Raw genomic sequence first — 17,285 nt, 5'->3', positions numbered from 1 at the left:
CATATTGCTGAATGCTTTACTTATTCTGTCAGTATTTAACCATTGACAAGAGCTTGTTCCAAAACCTTCATCCGATGCTGCTAAAGTGCCGTCTCTCCGTTTCATCCCGTCCCTAAAGTGCACGTGGAGTGTCTCTTGAACTCGCGAGAATGCGCGGCTTTAAACGGTCAACATCTGTCAGGTGCTTCTGTCGCCTCTCAGCGAGTTTTGGGAAGATAATTGGCACGTGGGGGCGGGCGTGGATACAGGGGCGCATGCTACCATGTTGCGAGTTTTAGCCTAAATCTGTCTGTTGCTCTATTCCTTCCTCCAACACAGCGCGCATCATGAACACTCACAATATAGGATAGAGCTAGAACATTTGCTATTCTTAGAACTTTAAATGTATCTGTATTTTTTTAAAATGTATTTCCATATTTAAAAAATGATCACGTTTCTCTTTATTCGAGTTTTCTATGGATTTTAAACCGGTATTATGACGAACTTTATTGTTGGAATTTATCCTGTCTGGGCACTTACAGTATGTTATTACAGTTACACATTATACACCCATTATGACTATATTACTCCAAGCAGCAAGGTACACGTTCACACGAAACATTATGCCCCCCCCACCCCACACACACACTAATGATGCCATTATTTGTGGCGGTTTGTCTGTCATGTGGCTACTTCATTACTCATTATACATAATAGACTGGAGGAAGTAAAGGTGTCTTTTCAATGGGATCCAAGTCATGTGAATTCTAGCTCTATAGTCTCACTCTAAAGAATTTTAGAAAATATCCCCAGCTTTTTAAATATTAATTTATAAGAAAATAATGAAATCTAATTCAACTATTCATCAGTGGCCTTGATGGGCATGCCCAACGCAAATTCACTCACCCACATACTGACAGGACACGAGAAGCAAATAAAATAATTGAAATATCTAATGGACAATTAAAAATAGTTGTTTCTCTCGAAATTGAATTTCCGTGGGAATTCAAATCTATCTGACAGCTTTTCGTGTCTTCCTTCTTGGTTCCTTCCCTGCCGAAGGATGAATGAAAACAAATCACTGGTGTGAAGACAGCTGGGAGTTGGGGAGCTCGACGAGGGAGCCGGAGTACCAACTGTATACACCATCCTTTTCACCGTAAGAAATCCGCCGATTCATCCTGTTCAGCTCGACTGTTAGGCTATACGTCTGTTCCGTCCCTGTTGGGAATTTGTACGATCTTATTATCATAACATAACCTCAGACTATATGGGTTACAGTCATTCTGTATTTTGTGACAGGAGATTATCCATCATTTCAACGTAATGTTCAGGTTTGCGCCTGCAAAAATAAAACCGGATATTTCAGTAACCTTATATTAATGTAATTGTTACATGCTCTGAGAATATCAAGAGACAAATGTCTTGGAGCCTCTAGTCTTAACATTCTTCAGCTCCAATAACTGTTTTCTTGGTACCGTCTTCACTGGGTTTATGAATCAACAATTCCAGCTTCTCCTCTATAGGGTTTCCTCTTTGTTGATAAGTGTTTATTTCTTGTTGTTGCCATTTCCAACCCCTGGCAGGTGATGGCAGTTAGGTTTAACATGTCTGCAATCTGTTTTTAAATATTGCCCTTTGTGAAAATGACAGTCATATGCTATTGCCTTGGGGGCTAAAAGTCTCACACGTCTCTATCACATTCTGAACTGAAGCAGACTGAACGTGTATCCCGTTAACCATAGACATTTATAGAGTCCTATTTCATTCACCTAATTTAGCCTTGTTTGGTCTACACAGGCCCGTGGCATTTGTCCATTTCACACAGGAGACAGAGATATAGAAATATAACCAATAGACATTTATGTCAAGCCTTCAAGGTACTTCAGTGAGTTTACAGTCCACTCACTGAAGTACCTTTTACCCATCATGCCTCATGTTGAAGGGATAGTTTCACTTCAGACTATGCACAACGAGAGGTTGTGCTTGACACAATTCGAAATTCGAGTGAATCATCACTTTATAATATGGCCAATTCCTTTTAGACAACTTGTAGGATGGACTGCGCCAACGCAGTTGGTAACATTGGCATTCTCTGGTTTCGAAGCCTTTTCTCATGCCTCCGGGCCTATTTACAGGTACCAGTATGAGTCTTTAGTTTGAGCACGTCTTTGAGTACCGTCAATGTCGTGCTGAACAGCATTGATCATAATACTCATATTTCCATGTAATCTTAATTTAGCCAGGTTAGACTCCCTGAGAGAAAATACATTTTCATCAGAGAGCTGGTCCATGTAGGCTAAAGCACACAGTTCTGCTCGTATGTCTGTCGCTCCACTTCCCCGTCTCGATCAAGGCCTGCGTTGTCGCTGTTCAGAGTACTCAGTGTAATGGTCCCCCATGAAGCGCCTATCTACTGCTTTGTTGCTAAGAGGCAGGGCATTTGGGGTCAGGCTTGGAGGCATCTAGAAAAGAGGGAGACGAACGCATAAAAGCAGGAGTGGCCTGTTCCGTCCCCAACCATATTTAGACACATCAACCCTCACGAGCCCCCTCTAAAAGCCATTGAACAAATGGTGTTCAAGGGCACCGTAAATCAAACAGGGGAGCAGCCCCTGCTATTAGGGTCAAAGAAAAAAAGCCACAGTTGAACCTATTGCGAAAGGTTCCTTTCCGTGGTATTATAAATATGTGTCAACACATGTAGTACGGAACAAATAGAAAATACACAGCTCTAGAAACATCATGTTTCACTGTTAATCCAATACTGCAAGTGAAGAACACCTAGATATCCACCTGATTCTAAGACCTGTTGTAGACTTGGATTCATCAAAAGTTTCCAAGTCTACAACACTTTAAAAAAATGTGAAGGTCCATTCTATTAAGTGTATTTCTATGTTCTGAGAGTGATGCCTATTGAGCCCTAACAGGGAGCAGCAGCCCCCCCCCCACCCCCATCTCTCATTGGAGGATCAAAGCACCCTGGATAGATAAGCACACAGGGATGTTCACAGTTCTCTTCTGCCTCTCTGGCTTCACCCCCCTGTTAGCTGTGGAATCTCTAAGCCCACAGCCCCAGCGCCCTACACAGCCTTTCTCTCCCCTGTCTCTCCCCTGTGTTGTAGCATCAGCTGAAGCTCCTAAAACAACATGTTAGCGCCCGGCAGGGGCTAATGGCATCAAAGGCCATTTTGGCAGAGCAGTTTGTGTAAGCTTGCTGTCGCAGCAGATGTCAGCTCCTGCTGGATTTAAGAGCATTGACAGGGCTGAGAGTGAGAACATGTAGGCCCGTAGCCAGAAGACATGTTGTTGTCATGGACACCGCTCTCTAATCTTAACATGTGTTTTATAGGTTTAATTGAATTCTTGGCAACACTTAATATGAAGTTTCCTTGTTATTGTACTCGGTTACTGTATAGAGCTACGCTACATATATACAGTGCATTCGGAAAGTATTCAGACCCCTTAACTTTTTCCACATTTTGTTACGTTACGGCCTTATTCTAAAATGTATTAAATTGTTTTTCCCCCTCATCAATCTACACACAATAACCTATACTTTTAGCAAATTTATAACAAATTAAAAAAGGAAATGTCACATTTACATAACTATTCAGACCCTTTACTCAGTACTTTGTTGAAGCACCTTTGGCAGCGATTATGGACTCGATTTTTCTTGGGTATGACACTACAAGCTTGGAACACCTGTATTTGGGGAGTTTCTCCCATTCTTCTCTGCAGATCCTGTCAAGCTCTGTCAGGTTGGATGGGGAGTGTTGCTGCACAGCTATTTTCAAGTCTCTCCAAAGATGTTTGATTGGCTTCAAGTCCAGGCTCTGGCTGGGCCACTCAAGGTCATTCAGAATGTCACGCCCTGACCATAGAGAGCCCTTGTTTCTCTATGGTGTAGTAGGTCAGGGCGTGACTAGGGGGTAGTCTAGTTTATATTTCTATGTTGTGTTCTAGTTTATATTTTCTATGTTGGTGTTTTGTATGATTCCCAATTAGTGGCAGCTGGTAATCGTTGTCTCTAATTGGGGATCATATTTAAGTAGCTATTTTTCCCACCTGTGTTTGTGGGATATTGTTTTGTGTTTGTGCCTGTGCACCACGTAGTCACGTTTAGTTGTTTGTTTATTTGATTTATTTGAAGTTTCACTTTGGAATAAAGATGTGGAACTCTACACACGCTGCGCCTTGGTCCCATTCTTACGACAACCGTGACAGAATATCCCATCAAACCAGGACCAAGCAGCGTTTTCACCAGGTGAAGGAGTTTTGGACATGGGAAGAAGTGATGGGTGGATGCGAGACCCTTCCTTGGCGGAAGACGGAAGGTAATGATGGAGGAAGGCTCGCGGCCACAGAAAGCCCAAGGACAACCCCAAGATTTTTTTTGGGGGGGGGGCACAAGGGGTGGCCGGTCAAGCCGAGGAGAGTGCCAGAGCCCGAATGGCAAACTCTGGAGGAGCGTGTCGTCAGACCAAGGCCACAGAAACCCCAAGATCTTTTTTGGGGGGGGACACATGGAGCTGGTTGGCTGAGCAGAGGGAAGAGCCAGAGACCACATGGGGAGAGATGAGAGAGATGTTATGCAAGTGTGTTCTGCACAACACATGCCCTGAAGAGCGTGTCACCAGTCCGGTGCAACCTGTGCCGGCCCCACGCATCAGGCCTCCAGTGCGCCTCCCCAGTCCGGTACGTCCTGTGCCTGCTCCTCGCACTCGCCCTGAAGTGTGTGTCACCAGTACGGTACCACATGTGCCGGCTCCACGCACTAGACCTCCAGTGCGCCTTCCCAGTCCGGTACATCCTGTGCCTGCTCCTCGCACTCGCCCTGGGGTGTGTGTCACCAGTCCGGTACCACCTGTGCCGGCTCCACGCGTCAGGCCTCCAGTGCTCCTCCCCAGTCCGGTACGTCCTGTGCCTGCTCCTCGCACTCGCCTTGAAGTGCGTGTCACCAGTCCGGTGCCACCTGTACCGGCTCCACGCACTCGGCCTCCAGTGCGCATTCACAGTCCAGAGCATCTGGTGACGGTACCCAGTCCAGAGCATCTGGCGACGGTTCCCAGTCCAGAGCTTCCGGCGACGGTCCCCAGTCCAGAGCTTCCTGCAACGGTCCCCAGTCCAGAACTTCCTGCAACGGTCCACTGTCCGAGACCTCCTGCGACGGTCCACGGTCCGGAACCTCCTGCGACGGTCCACGGTCCGGAACCTCCTGCGACGGTCTACGGTCCGGAACCTCCAGCGACGATCAACGGTCCGGAACCTCCAGCTCCATGGCCGGAGCCTTCCCCTGCGCCGATGCCAAGTCCAAGCACGGCGTCCAGTCCAGCTCAAAGGCCAGAGTTTTCTTCTGCGCCGATGCCCAGTCCAGGCACGGTGTCCAGTCCAGCTCCAGGGCAGAAGCCTTCCTCTGCGCCGATGGCCAGTCCAGGCACAGCGTCCAGTCCTGCTCCATGGCCGGAGCCCTCCGTTGCGCCGGTGCCCAGTCCAGGCACGGCATCCAGTCCAGCTCCAAGGCCGGAGCCTTCCTCTGCGACGGTGCTCAGTCCAGGCTCGGTGTCCAGTCCCGCTCCATGGCCGGAGCCTTCTTCTGCACCAGTGCACAGTCCAGGCACAGCGTCCGGTCCAGCTCCATGGCCGGAGCCTTCTTCTGCGCCGATGCCCTGTCCAGGCACGGTGTCCAACCCAGGACCAGGGCTGGAACCCTCCTCTGCCATGGTCGGATCCGGGGTCTGGGGGGGGGGGGACTATGACCCGCACCGGAGCCGTCACCGACACTAGTCACCCCCCCTAACCGCCCATTTGGTTTCAGGTTCTGCGGCCGGAGTCCGCACCTTTGGGGGGTGACCCAAAGAGCCCTTGTTTCTCTATGGTGTAGTAGGTCAGGGCGTGACTAGGGGTAGTCTAGTTTATATTTCTATGTTGTGTTCTAGTTTATATATTCTATGTTGGTGTTTTGTATGATTCCCAATTAGAGGCAGCTGGTAATCATTGTCTCTAATTGGGGATCATATTTAAGTAGCTATTTTTCCCACCTGTGCTTGTGGGATATTGTTTTGTGTTTGTGCCTGTGCACCACGTAGTCACGTTTAGTTGTTCGTTTATTTGATTTATTTGTTTTTGCTTGAAGTTTCACTTTGGAATAAAGATGTGGACCTCTACACATGCTGCGCCTTGGTCCCGGTCTTACGACAACCGTGACACAGAGACTTGTCCCGAAGCCACTCCTGTGTTGTCTTGGCTGTGTGCTTAGGGTCGTAGTCCTGTTGGAAGGTGAACCTTCACCCCAGTCTGAGCAGGTTTTCATCAAGGATCTCTCTGTACTTTGCTCCGTTCTTCTTTCCCTTGATCCTGATTAGTCTCCCAGTCCATGCTTCACCGTAGGGATTGTGCCAGGTTTCCTCTGGACGTGATGCTTGGCATTCAGGCCAAAGAGTTCAATCTTGGTTTCATCAGACCAGAGAATCTTATTTCTTATGGTCTGAGTCCTTTAGGTGCCTTTTGGCAAACTCCAAGCGGGCTGTCATGTGCCTTTTACTGAGGAGTGGCTTCCGTCTGGCCACTCTACCATAAAGGCCTGATTGGTGGAGTGCTGCTAAGATGGTTGTCCTTCTGGAAGGTTCTACCATCTCCACAGAGGAACTCTCGAGCTCTATGAAAGTGACAAATAATCACCTCCCTGACCAAGGCCCTTCTCCCCCGATTGCTCAGTTTGGCTCTAGGAAGAGTCTTAGTGGTTCCAAATTTCTTCCATTTAAGAATGATTGGGCCACTGTGTTCTTGGGGACCTTCAATGCTGCAGAAATGCTTTGGTACCCTTCCTCAGATCTGTGTCTCGACACAATCCTGTCTCGGAGCTGTACGGACAATTCCTTCAGCCTCATGGCTTGGCTTTTGCTCTGACATGCATTGTCAACTGTGGGACCTTTTATATAGACAGATGTGTGTCTTTCCAAATCATGTCCAATCAATTTAATTTACCACAGGTGGACTCCAATCAAGTTGTAGAAACATCTCAAAGGATGCTTAATGGAAACAGGATGCACCTGAGCTCAATTTCGAGTCTTCGAGCTTTGAGCTTTCGAATTTCGAGCTTTCCGAAAGCACTATATGTACAAATATTGTGGAATTTGTTTGAAATACTGCCAAAGGCTCATATGCTTCTGGTTCACAGTTGAATTAGTGAAAGCAATTCCTCCAGCTAAACTTCTAGCGTGTTACTTTTGAACCATTCCGTGGTTTCAGATCAGTGCTGATAGAGAACAATGGAAGAGGAGATCTCTTAACACTACTACTGAGATACAGCCTTGATGGAGTCTGTCTGTCTGTCTGTCTGTCTGTCTGTCTGTCTGTCTGTCTGTCTGTCTGTCTGCCTGTCTGTCTGCCTGCCTGTCTGCCTGCCTGTCTGCCTGTCTGTCTGTCTGTCTGTCTGTCTGTCTGTCTGTCTGTCTGTCTGTCTGTCTGTCTGTCTGTCTGTCTGTCTGTCTGTCTGTCTGTCTGTCTGTCTGTCTGTCTGTCTGTCTGTCTGTCTGTAGTACTTTGGTAACAAAGAATCCATACACTTTGCAGCACATAGTAATCTGAACAGATCAATACTTGGCTGGTTCCACACTTGTTCTTGGACAAGGACCTTAAAAAAGTCACTCCATAGTGTTGTAGCAACTGAATGTGACATGTGGCAAATTCTGAGTGTGAATTGAACTCAATGTGATCTGGTCCATTTATGAAAAATTTTGCTGTAAAAATCGGAGAAAAAAGTTTAACAGAGCACATCACAAAAAGTGGGTTTAACCACTGCAACGGTGGCTCCTGAACCTAGTACTGTCCACTAAAAACAGAACAGAAGATCTCTCCCTGACTCAAGGTCAACTCTCCATGTACCGTCAAAGTGCACGTAATGTATCTGAAAACATTGTTAATGATCAAAAGAAAATCCCAGTGCTTCGTTCTTCATATTGAGCTTTCTGTCCCTGTTTATTGAACTCAATATCCAGTAAGGTCAATGTCATTCTATGGCTTTTGAATTGTTTAGGTAGATAGATAGATAGATAGATAGATAGATAGATAGATAGACCATGACACCTATGTAACTGAAGGTCTTGCTTATATACTGTATAAGTACACCAGTATATTAATACAGTATATACACGGAATATACCGATATATACTGTATTTCCAATTCAACCTGTTTTGCAACCAATACATTGTACATTTTTCACATAAGAGTTTCATTTAATATAACTGAATTACTAAATAGATTTTGTACTATTGTAGGGGTACTCAACTCTTACCCTACGAGGTCCAGAGTCTGCTGGTTTTCTGTTCTACATGATAATTCATTGCACACACCTGGTGTCCCAGGTCTAAATCCCTAATTAGAGTGGAATAATAAAAAAATGCAGGGGAACTGGCTTCAAGGTCCAGAGTTGAGTTTAAGGGTACTATACTATGGCCACTAGTCATTTTAAAATGTATATTTATTCATGAGCTGTTATTTGACAGTTGTCCATTAATACCATAGACGTACCCTGAGAGTTCAGAAAGATCCAGCCTTCAAAAGGAGCTTCAGGTGTTCTTTCCATAATAATCTGACACCATACCTTCAGAATGCACAGATACATTTAGTACGGATATGCTAGGGAGAGTGGGGTAAGTTGAGCCAAAGGGTTAGTTGAGCAGCCCTTGTTTCCAGGAAACCATACACAAAATGAATCATGTGACCACATGTTTAGGAAGAGGTCATCATTTCATGGGGTCTATGAAGGAAGTACCTACATGGAAAAAGTCATAAGCAAGTTAGGTCCAACAACTCATTTTGACAAAGTCAAATGAATTTCTTGTGTTATAGGTTTCATGGCGCTTGTATTTAAACCAAAGTAGATAGTATTAAGATTGTTTTATACATCAGTTGGGGTCTCTATAAGCTATGATATGAGGTCCTAAACCTAGAATGAAAGTGCATCCTTGTAGCTGTGTGGGCTAATATAGTCAAATTGTTTGAGCCAATGGCCACCATACCACCACAAAACAGGATTATATTTTGTCAGCTTTATGCATAATATGCATAGTATTTATGCAATGTGTCATGCATATGTGTATACAAAAGTAAAACAAGCAAGGGTCTAGCCCCCTTGAGGTTCTTGAGAGAGCAGCCAAGGAATTGAGAGGGGGAAGAAGAAGTCATTTCGAGCAGCAGCAAGGGATGAAAAAATAGACTGAATGACAGTGATGAGGTGCGTTGACAAAAAAAGACAATGAACCTCTACCTGTGTGAAAGAGAGGCTACACTAGAGTAGTAGAGGCACACAAGGTCTTATCTGATGACATGGAGTCTGAGCTTGCCTAAACATAGCAAGAATTTTGCAGACCAGTTTCATGGACTTAGTAGCCTCAGATGTGGAGAAGTTGCCTGTGAATTGGCAAATTGAAACAACATCCCTGTCCCAGACAACTGGTCACAAAATGGAAGGGTAAGTGATATTGAACAGAGAGATCTATGTAGGCATACATTTAAGATATACAATATACCTCATCCCCATTCCATGAATTAAACTTTGACCTACCATCACCATCACCCACTGTCACAGGACATCATCAACCACTTACCCCAAGGCGGCTCAATTCACCCTATACCCGGATTAAGTTTTGCCAAGAGACCACTTTCTTTGACCTGCTTTTCAAAACAGTCATTTTTACAAGAATTCTAATTATTTCCAGGGACACAACATCCTGCAATATATTTAGATATATTTGTTAGAAAGAATACTATATTTCCCTTGATGGAGTGATGCTGAATGTAAAAAATGGCTCATTTTACCCCACTCTCCCCTACAGAATATTCATTTTCTCCTCCAATTTTTACTAATTTTCTAATGTTGTTAGAGAAGTGCTTTTTGAGGGGCTGTTAAGTATTGTCTCAGTCATTCATCAATTAATCACTACACCTTCTTTGATTGATATGTAATGAATGTGAGGGCTTTTTAGCAGTTCACAGACATCACTTAGCGGAGCCCTGTTATTGGCACTGCCAGCTAGCTCTTTACATTTAATAACCCAGCATCTCCAAGCACATTTATAATTAGACCTCATGTCACTCATTACTCAAGTAATAGGCCGCGACCATAATGGGCAGAGAACGAAGCCCCAAACTAGGACCGAGAGTCTTTCTGTCGACGTCTCGTCACCCTGGGTCAGAGGCTATATTAAAAGCTCTTTGCACTCAGAGAGAGAAGGCATAATGGTTGCTATGTGCCAGTCTGGAGGGGAGAGAGAGAAAGTATCCCTGTTAACCACTTTGCTGCTTACATGCTTATTAGCTAATGCACTTTTGCGGCATCTATTAGTCCGACCACTGCTCGGCGGTTCGTTTCGCTCTCAACGGGAGTATGAGAGGAAAAATGGGAAAAATGTACGGTCAGATTTCTCAGAGTCATCTCAGGATAAATTGCAAGAAGTCCCAGTTTCGGAGAAAATATATTTATGTCATTATATATGGATATATGTCTTGGAAAACACAGTATGCATATGTCTGTCATGAGAAACGCAACTGTAACTGCTATAGGAAAGTGGCGTTTACTCCCTGACTGCTGTGCCATTCTCAGTTGAAAATCGAAAAAGTTATCTTAAGAAACACCACATCTCAAAGTTGAGTGTGAATCGCTCTCATCGCCAGTCAACACTACCTGTCTTACCAACCAGACCTGTGTCCAGACACACAAACCCAAACCAACAACTCAACACTACCTGTCTTACCAACCAGACCTGTGTCCAGACACACAAATCCAAACCAACAACTCAACACTGCCTGTCTTACCAACCAGACCTATGTCCAGACACACAAACCCAAACCAACAACTCAACACTGCGTGTGCCACCACACCTGTGCCCGTTCACGCACACATTAAAACCAAAACCCCCAACCAGAGACAGATACTCCAAAATGCCTCTCTCTGGTTGGCCCAGCGGCTACCACACATCTCCACGGCATCTGTCACTATGGTACATTATGGTACATTGAATTTCAATGAGGGACTCTTCACATCAAAGCTCTGCTTCCATTATGATATCATCTCCCGCCTCGCACCGTAATGCTTATTAATTCTGCACCCCTTCTCACCAGGCCCGCACGGTACGAGCTACAAGCTAGAGAGAGAGAGAGAGACAGAGGGAGAGCTAGCGATAGGAGCGACGAAGCTCTGGCAGCCTAGCATTTAATTTAATTAGTCCAGCTGGGCTCTTTCCTTTCCCCTGGTATTGTCAGTAGCGCTCCGTACTCCGTAGCTAACACAATCACTGATTGCTTTTAGATAGGCAGAAATATGATTAGGGTTTTGGGAGGGTGGCGGGGTGGTGGGGGTTACAGGGGGACAGGGGGACTGTATGGGTAAAGCCTTATTAGTTTCATTTGAAATCTGCAGATAAATAGGAAAGTTTTGATTTGTTGTGTAATGAGATGATGGTTATTAGGAGGAGGGCCGTGGCGAAGGCGACCCTGGCGAAGAGGGATTAATGGAGCATGAAAGGATTATGAGCGATGATACACCACCGACAGGATTTATGTCAATCCCACTGCCCCCTTTCCCCCTCTACCCATGTCTCCCCAACCACAGCCACTTCCTCCCCAAACCATGCTTTCACAATCCCACCTATGTACCTCAAACCTACAGTAACTACAGAGTCAAAGAATACAGCAAAATTGGTATGAGATTTAGAATCTTAATGGACACAGGGAGAAAGTGAACATAGTACTCACTACCCACAAGGGTAAATACATCAGGGGTATCAACACTGCTGCCATTTAAACCCACACATTAAACATAATTGAGAAAATGTCTGTTTATTCAACCAAGGCCAATGATTGTCCATTTGAACTGTCCTTATTCATTTGAGACATAAAACAGGTTACAAAAAAGTGAAAAGTAGCAGAATTCAAACAAACAAAATCCACCAGTTCCAAACTGTTGCTGAATAGTGCTTTTTCCAGCCCTTCTGCCAGCCTAGCTATCCCAAAAGGGCTAAAACAGCTGACTATTAAATAGTCATTTAGCATGCCCAGCAGCTAGCAACAGCAGTGACAGCAGAGTCTGGTAACAGTGTCCAAAGCTGGTAATCTCATTTAACCCCCTCCTGACAGCGCTGCAAATTGGATCTGACACGGTAACAACACAAATAAAAAGCTGCGTTTCCCCCTGACCTCCGCTTCCTCCTCCGTCAGCCCACTCAGCCTACTCCGCTTCCCCTGGTGCCTGGGGGGCTGGGGCTTGGGGGGCTGGGGCCTGGGGGGCTGCTGGAGCTCTGTGTCTAACCCTGTCCCCCAGCCTAAATATTGGACCTGGGTGTCTCTCCCTCTCTCCCTATATCCCCTGGGCCAAATTAGGGACCCAAACTCATCTTTCTTTATTTCTTTCTTTTTGCCCTCCTCCATTCCTCTTCTCTTCGTGTTGGAGTGGATCTGAAGTCCCAGCCCCCCGTCTGTGTGGCGGCCGCTGTGGGCCCTTTCCTTTGGGTAAATAAAGGGCCTGGGAGGCTGGGGAGTGAGGCTGCAGGGGACTGGTGTATGTGTGCTTGCGTGTGTGTGTGTGTATTTTCATGGTGTTCCCTGTGGTGGGCCTCAGAGCGGAGCTCGCTGAGCAGGCCCAGCTGGGTGGCTCTCTTGCTATCGCCACTCCAGACTCCCTCTCATTCTAAATGAGGTCATCCTTCCAGCCAAGACCTGCTGGTTTCAAAGCTCCTTCTTTTACACCTGCCCTTTCCTTCCCATCCTCACAGCCCCTTTCTTTCTCTCTGCCCTCCTTTCCTTTTTCATGAGCGGCCCTCACTGCCTCTAAGATGCCTTCAGAAGCCGGGGAGGATGAAAGCATGCCCTCTGGTTGCCATTCTCATAATGTGACCTTTAAACTCATTTGGAAATCAAGATATGCACTGATTCATCTTTCGGTTCTTTTTTTTATCCACATGATCAAAATGCATCTTTTGAAAAGAATAGACTGAAGTAACAGTAAGTAGATTATTTATTATTGAAGCAAAACGGAAGAACAAGAGACTTTTAGATATGTTTATAATAATATAGTTAGTTTCAGTTAACCAATACCTATTTTCATTAAATACAAGATAGATTAAATCATTGTATACATTTTTTATAATTTGTTTTATTTTCAATCAAATCCTAGTTGGCTCCTAGCAGCCACTTCATGCAATAAATCACTCAGAATTGAAACAGTTCTCTTTCTTTGAATCATTACAAATCAAATGACAATAAATACTGCGAACATGAAGACTGCACTAACACAGAGCGGCTATAAGAATGAAGTACGTTATGGGTTTGTGATTTACCCATAGAAATATTACAGAGAAGGAATATTTACAGAGATATTAATCAAATCTCGTTAACAATCACAGACACATAGACCGATAGAAAGGAGTCATTCTTCCTTGTTAAAAGCATGCACTTTTCCTAATCCAGAAGGTCTACAGCAGCACCTAATCCAATGTCAGAGAGAACTTGATTAACTTTGAAGACACAGTCTCTCTTAACCAAACCTGTCAAGACATGCCAAGACCTTGTCACACTCTCCCTGCTCGTCCGACACACTCCAAATTACCACTCCCCCTCTCTTCACCCCCAAGACTGTCAATTACCCCCCCCCCCCCCAAGAGGAAAGAAAAAACATATACCTGCTGCTCTTTAGGCGGAGGGGGGTCCTTTCCATGGTGCCCAGGAAATGAGGGATGAAGAGGAGGGAGAAGAGGAGGAGTGTGACATCCGCTCCTTGTCTTCATCCAGGTACTTCCAGGTACTTTCTGGTCGTCCATCACTTCTTCCCAGTAACCCTGGAGACAGCTGGCCAGGGGGCTATGGAATGGGAGCCAGCCTGCCTTTCCTTATTTCTCCCATCTGCCTACCTGCGTCCTTACCTGCCTCCCTCTCCTCAGAGTGCCTGCTTTGCATGCTTGCTTGCCTGCCCAACCCTGCTACCCTGGTTCTCGTCCCTGCATACCTGCTCTCCCGTCTCAGCCTGCCTGCCTCGCTGGCTCTTGTCCCCAGCCTTCCATGCCTGCCTGCCTCGCTGACTCTCCTCCCCAGCCTTCCATGCCTGCCTGCCTGCCTCGCTGACTCTCCTCCCCAGCTTTCCATGCCTGCCTGCCTGCCTCGCTGGCTCTCCTCCCCAGCTTTCCATGCCTGCTTGCCTGCCTCGCTGGCTCTCCTCCCCAGCCTTCCATGCCTGCTTGCCTCCTCTCCCTGCCTGCCTGAATCTCCTTCCCTGCCTCCCTATCCTGCCTGGCTCTCTACTCCTCCACACTAGCCTGCCCCTGGTTCTCTGCTCCTCCACACTAGCCTGCCCCTGGCTCTCTGCTCCTCCACACTAGCCTGCCCCTGGCTCTCTGCTCTGCTCCTCCACACTAGCCTGCCCCTGGCTCTCTGCTCTGTTCCTCCACACTAGTCTGCCCCTGGCTCTCTGCTCTGCTCCTCCACACTAGCCTGCCCCTGGCTCTCTGCTCCTCCACACTAGCCTGCCCCTGGCCACCGGTGGATCCTCCTAGCCTGATAGAGTGGTTTATTTAATTTGTCTGAATAATAGAGGTGTCTGGAGCTGAATGATCCATGGGTGGGTGGGGGGAGAGAATGCAGTGCAAGGGCGTGTGTGTAGAAGAGAAACAAAAAGCCTTAAAGTGCCACTATTTTGATTCGCCCCCTTTTTAAAATGACTTCCAAAGTGTTGATATCTATTGTGGGGAATAATGGGGAATAATGCTGAACAAAGCAGAGGCAGTCTTGGCCAATATTCACATGGCTTATACAGACAGGGCAGCCCCGGTTGTACATTCAGGGGCCAGAATGCTCCTATAAAAGATGTATTGGAGGGGACTATAGTGCTCATTGTGCTGCCAGTGTCAACAGAGTGGACGCTGGGAGCTGGATGGCATGTGGGAAACAGAGAGGAGCTTTATTCTCCCAGTTGAACCATTATCACTGGGGCTCTGGGTCTGTTTCTTTTGTTGTTTTTTGTTCTCCCAGGGTGCATTGCTGCACGCCAGACACAGAGCAGCAAGCAGGAGGGAGGTGGGGGAAAAATCATTGTCATATTTTTTTTTTTACAAATTCTAATAAAAAATGTTACGCCATAAATCGACAAAGTATTCTTCTGTAATTTTCATTTTAAGAAAAGCAGCATGCAATATTCTTTTTGGGTGGGAAATATTTTCTCTCAACCACTTGGGGGTACTGCATAATGAGTAGAAATACTTCCATTTAGTATGGTGTAATTAGAAGTCATGGGCTGTTTTGAATGCTTATAGCATGCCTTATTACGCACTATGGGGTGACATAAGTATAAATTCATCTGTAAAGTGTTTTCTACTTTGGCTAAGATAAACGATTTGTTTTGGTGACATAATGCATTGTGTAATAGCTGACTGGGACAATATGTGATTTCATTGCTCTGAGGATGTGCATCATGTTTCATTGAGAGCGCATGGACACACAAGGGAAGAGCCACTCCAAATGATAGGGTTGGCCTGGTTTAATTTGGGGTGTAACCTACGACCTGCCCCTTGTTCACTTTTCCTCCCTGCTTTTCCTCTCTCTCTCTCTCTCTCTCTCCTTCTCCCTCTCTATTTGCATCTCTCTCTCTCCACTTTCATCCTCTCCTCCCCCCGCCTTTCTCTCTCTTTCTAGCCGCACACCGCTCCTCTCTCCACTGTCACTATCAACCACACCGCTCCATTCATCCTCTCCCAACCTGGGAGACATGCTACTGTTTACACTAGATTATATTCCCCCAACGCAGGGACGGAACAAAAACACTCCTCCATTATCCTCACACCGCTGTGGCAGCAGCCTTGAGAACGGGGGGCTAAACAAATAAGCCCATGGCGGCCAGAGAAAAGCAGGTCATTACCAGAGTACAATGGCACAGGTCCACTCTCCACAGTCCTCTGAGAGCGCTCAGGCCCTACTCTTCCATTCAGGAACAGATCATCATGCCAGGAATAATGTAATGTTATTTTCATATGAAACACTGTGGAACATGTTATTGAGCATCCATGTTCCTCCTGCAATACGATGCGTAGACATAGTGAATGTACAGTATACTTGACATAATGCAAGGTACTTCTTATTGTTCTGGTGTCTACAAGACATTGGGTCAACATGCTGTGTGAAGTTTAAACAATGATCTAAATGTGGATTTTGAATCAGGTACACTGCATAGTCCATGTAGATCCCTATTGCTATTTCTGTAATTATTGTAGTCTATCATTTTGACCTTTGAAGTTATAGATATCTAAGGGTAACATATTCACTTTAAATATATCTTTTAATCCCTATATTTTGCTCTTGGCTAACTTCTCTTCACAATCGATTGAATTACCATTAATTACCAATTACCATTTTCTAACTGAGTTAGATACAATGCCACCCCACATTAAATATTACTTAACTCTTTCATGGCCAGGGCCAGAGGTTAAGAGCTTAACACAGTATGGAGTTAAAGGGGGGTCAAACTTGGTGACAAATAATGCCCACAGACGAGGACCAGGATGCTGTTTCTTTTCCAGAATCGACAACACAAGCGATTCTCTATTGGTTTCCTCTGGCTAGCATTTTTTTCTTTCTCCCAAAGCCGGTGGGACAATGGGTAGTGCAGCGAGGCAGAGAGAAAGGCCTGGTGTCAGTGCTGCCGCAGCAATAGCCTGAGCTCAGTCACACTGCATTCACACACACAGCAACAGGTCAGCACAGAAGCATACCGAAGTTGGAATATGTATGACTGCAAAATCTCTCTCCACCCTCGTTCTCTCTCATTCATTCTATCGGTTTTCTCGATCATTCACTTTTCAGGACTCTCTCTTTGAACCGTACTGACTTGGTCTCTTGATATGCATCTCTCTCTCTCTCTCTCTCATGCTGTCTATCACTCTTACTTATTTCCTCCTTCTCTCTCTCCATTTCTTTCTCTCCCGCTGTCACGCCATTTCTCTCTCGCCCTCACTCTTCATTTTCCATCAAGGATCATTCTTGTTTAACTCCTATCATTAAATGTGCAGTGCTTCATGTTGTAAATGTCCCTACAGCTCCATGGTCCAGGGACACTGAGTTCCACTTACTGGGCTTTAGTTAAAGATATCTTACAAATGAATGTCAAAGTATTTATTCAACTTTAAAATGAGTAACACATCCATGGCCACATTGAGGTTACTTTAACAATGTCTTCTTATGTAATCATAGAAAGCGTGTGTGTTCAAGTTCCCAGGTCTATGGAAATATTCACAATTTCTGTATTTAATCTGCACAGAATCTC

The 17,285-nt window shown here is 45.6% G+C and overlaps 1 long non-coding RNA gene across 1 annotated transcript in view; it reads right to left on the bottom strand.

The window, feature by feature from the left end:
• Positions 1-14,658, bottom strand: part of LOC115196257 (uncharacterized) — a 36,706-nt gene extending 22,048 nt beyond the window's left edge. The window contains exon 1 of the long non-coding RNA XR_003878825.1: positions 13,660-14,658. This is a non-coding gene — a long non-coding RNA (uncharacterized LOC115196257). The remainder of the gene's footprint in view (positions 1-13,659) is intronic.
• Between the last annotated feature and the right edge of the window lie 2,627 nt (positions 14,659-17,285).

The sequence above is a fragment of the Salmo trutta genome, chromosome 6, assembly GCF_901001165.1.
Source record: "Salmo trutta chromosome 6, fSalTru1.1, whole genome shotgun sequence".
Taxonomy (NCBI): Eukaryota; Metazoa; Chordata; class Actinopteri; order Salmoniformes; family Salmonidae; genus Salmo; species Salmo trutta.
The sequence above is the reverse complement of the archived record's forward strand: the minus strand, read 5'-3'. Positions and strand labels throughout refer to the sequence as shown.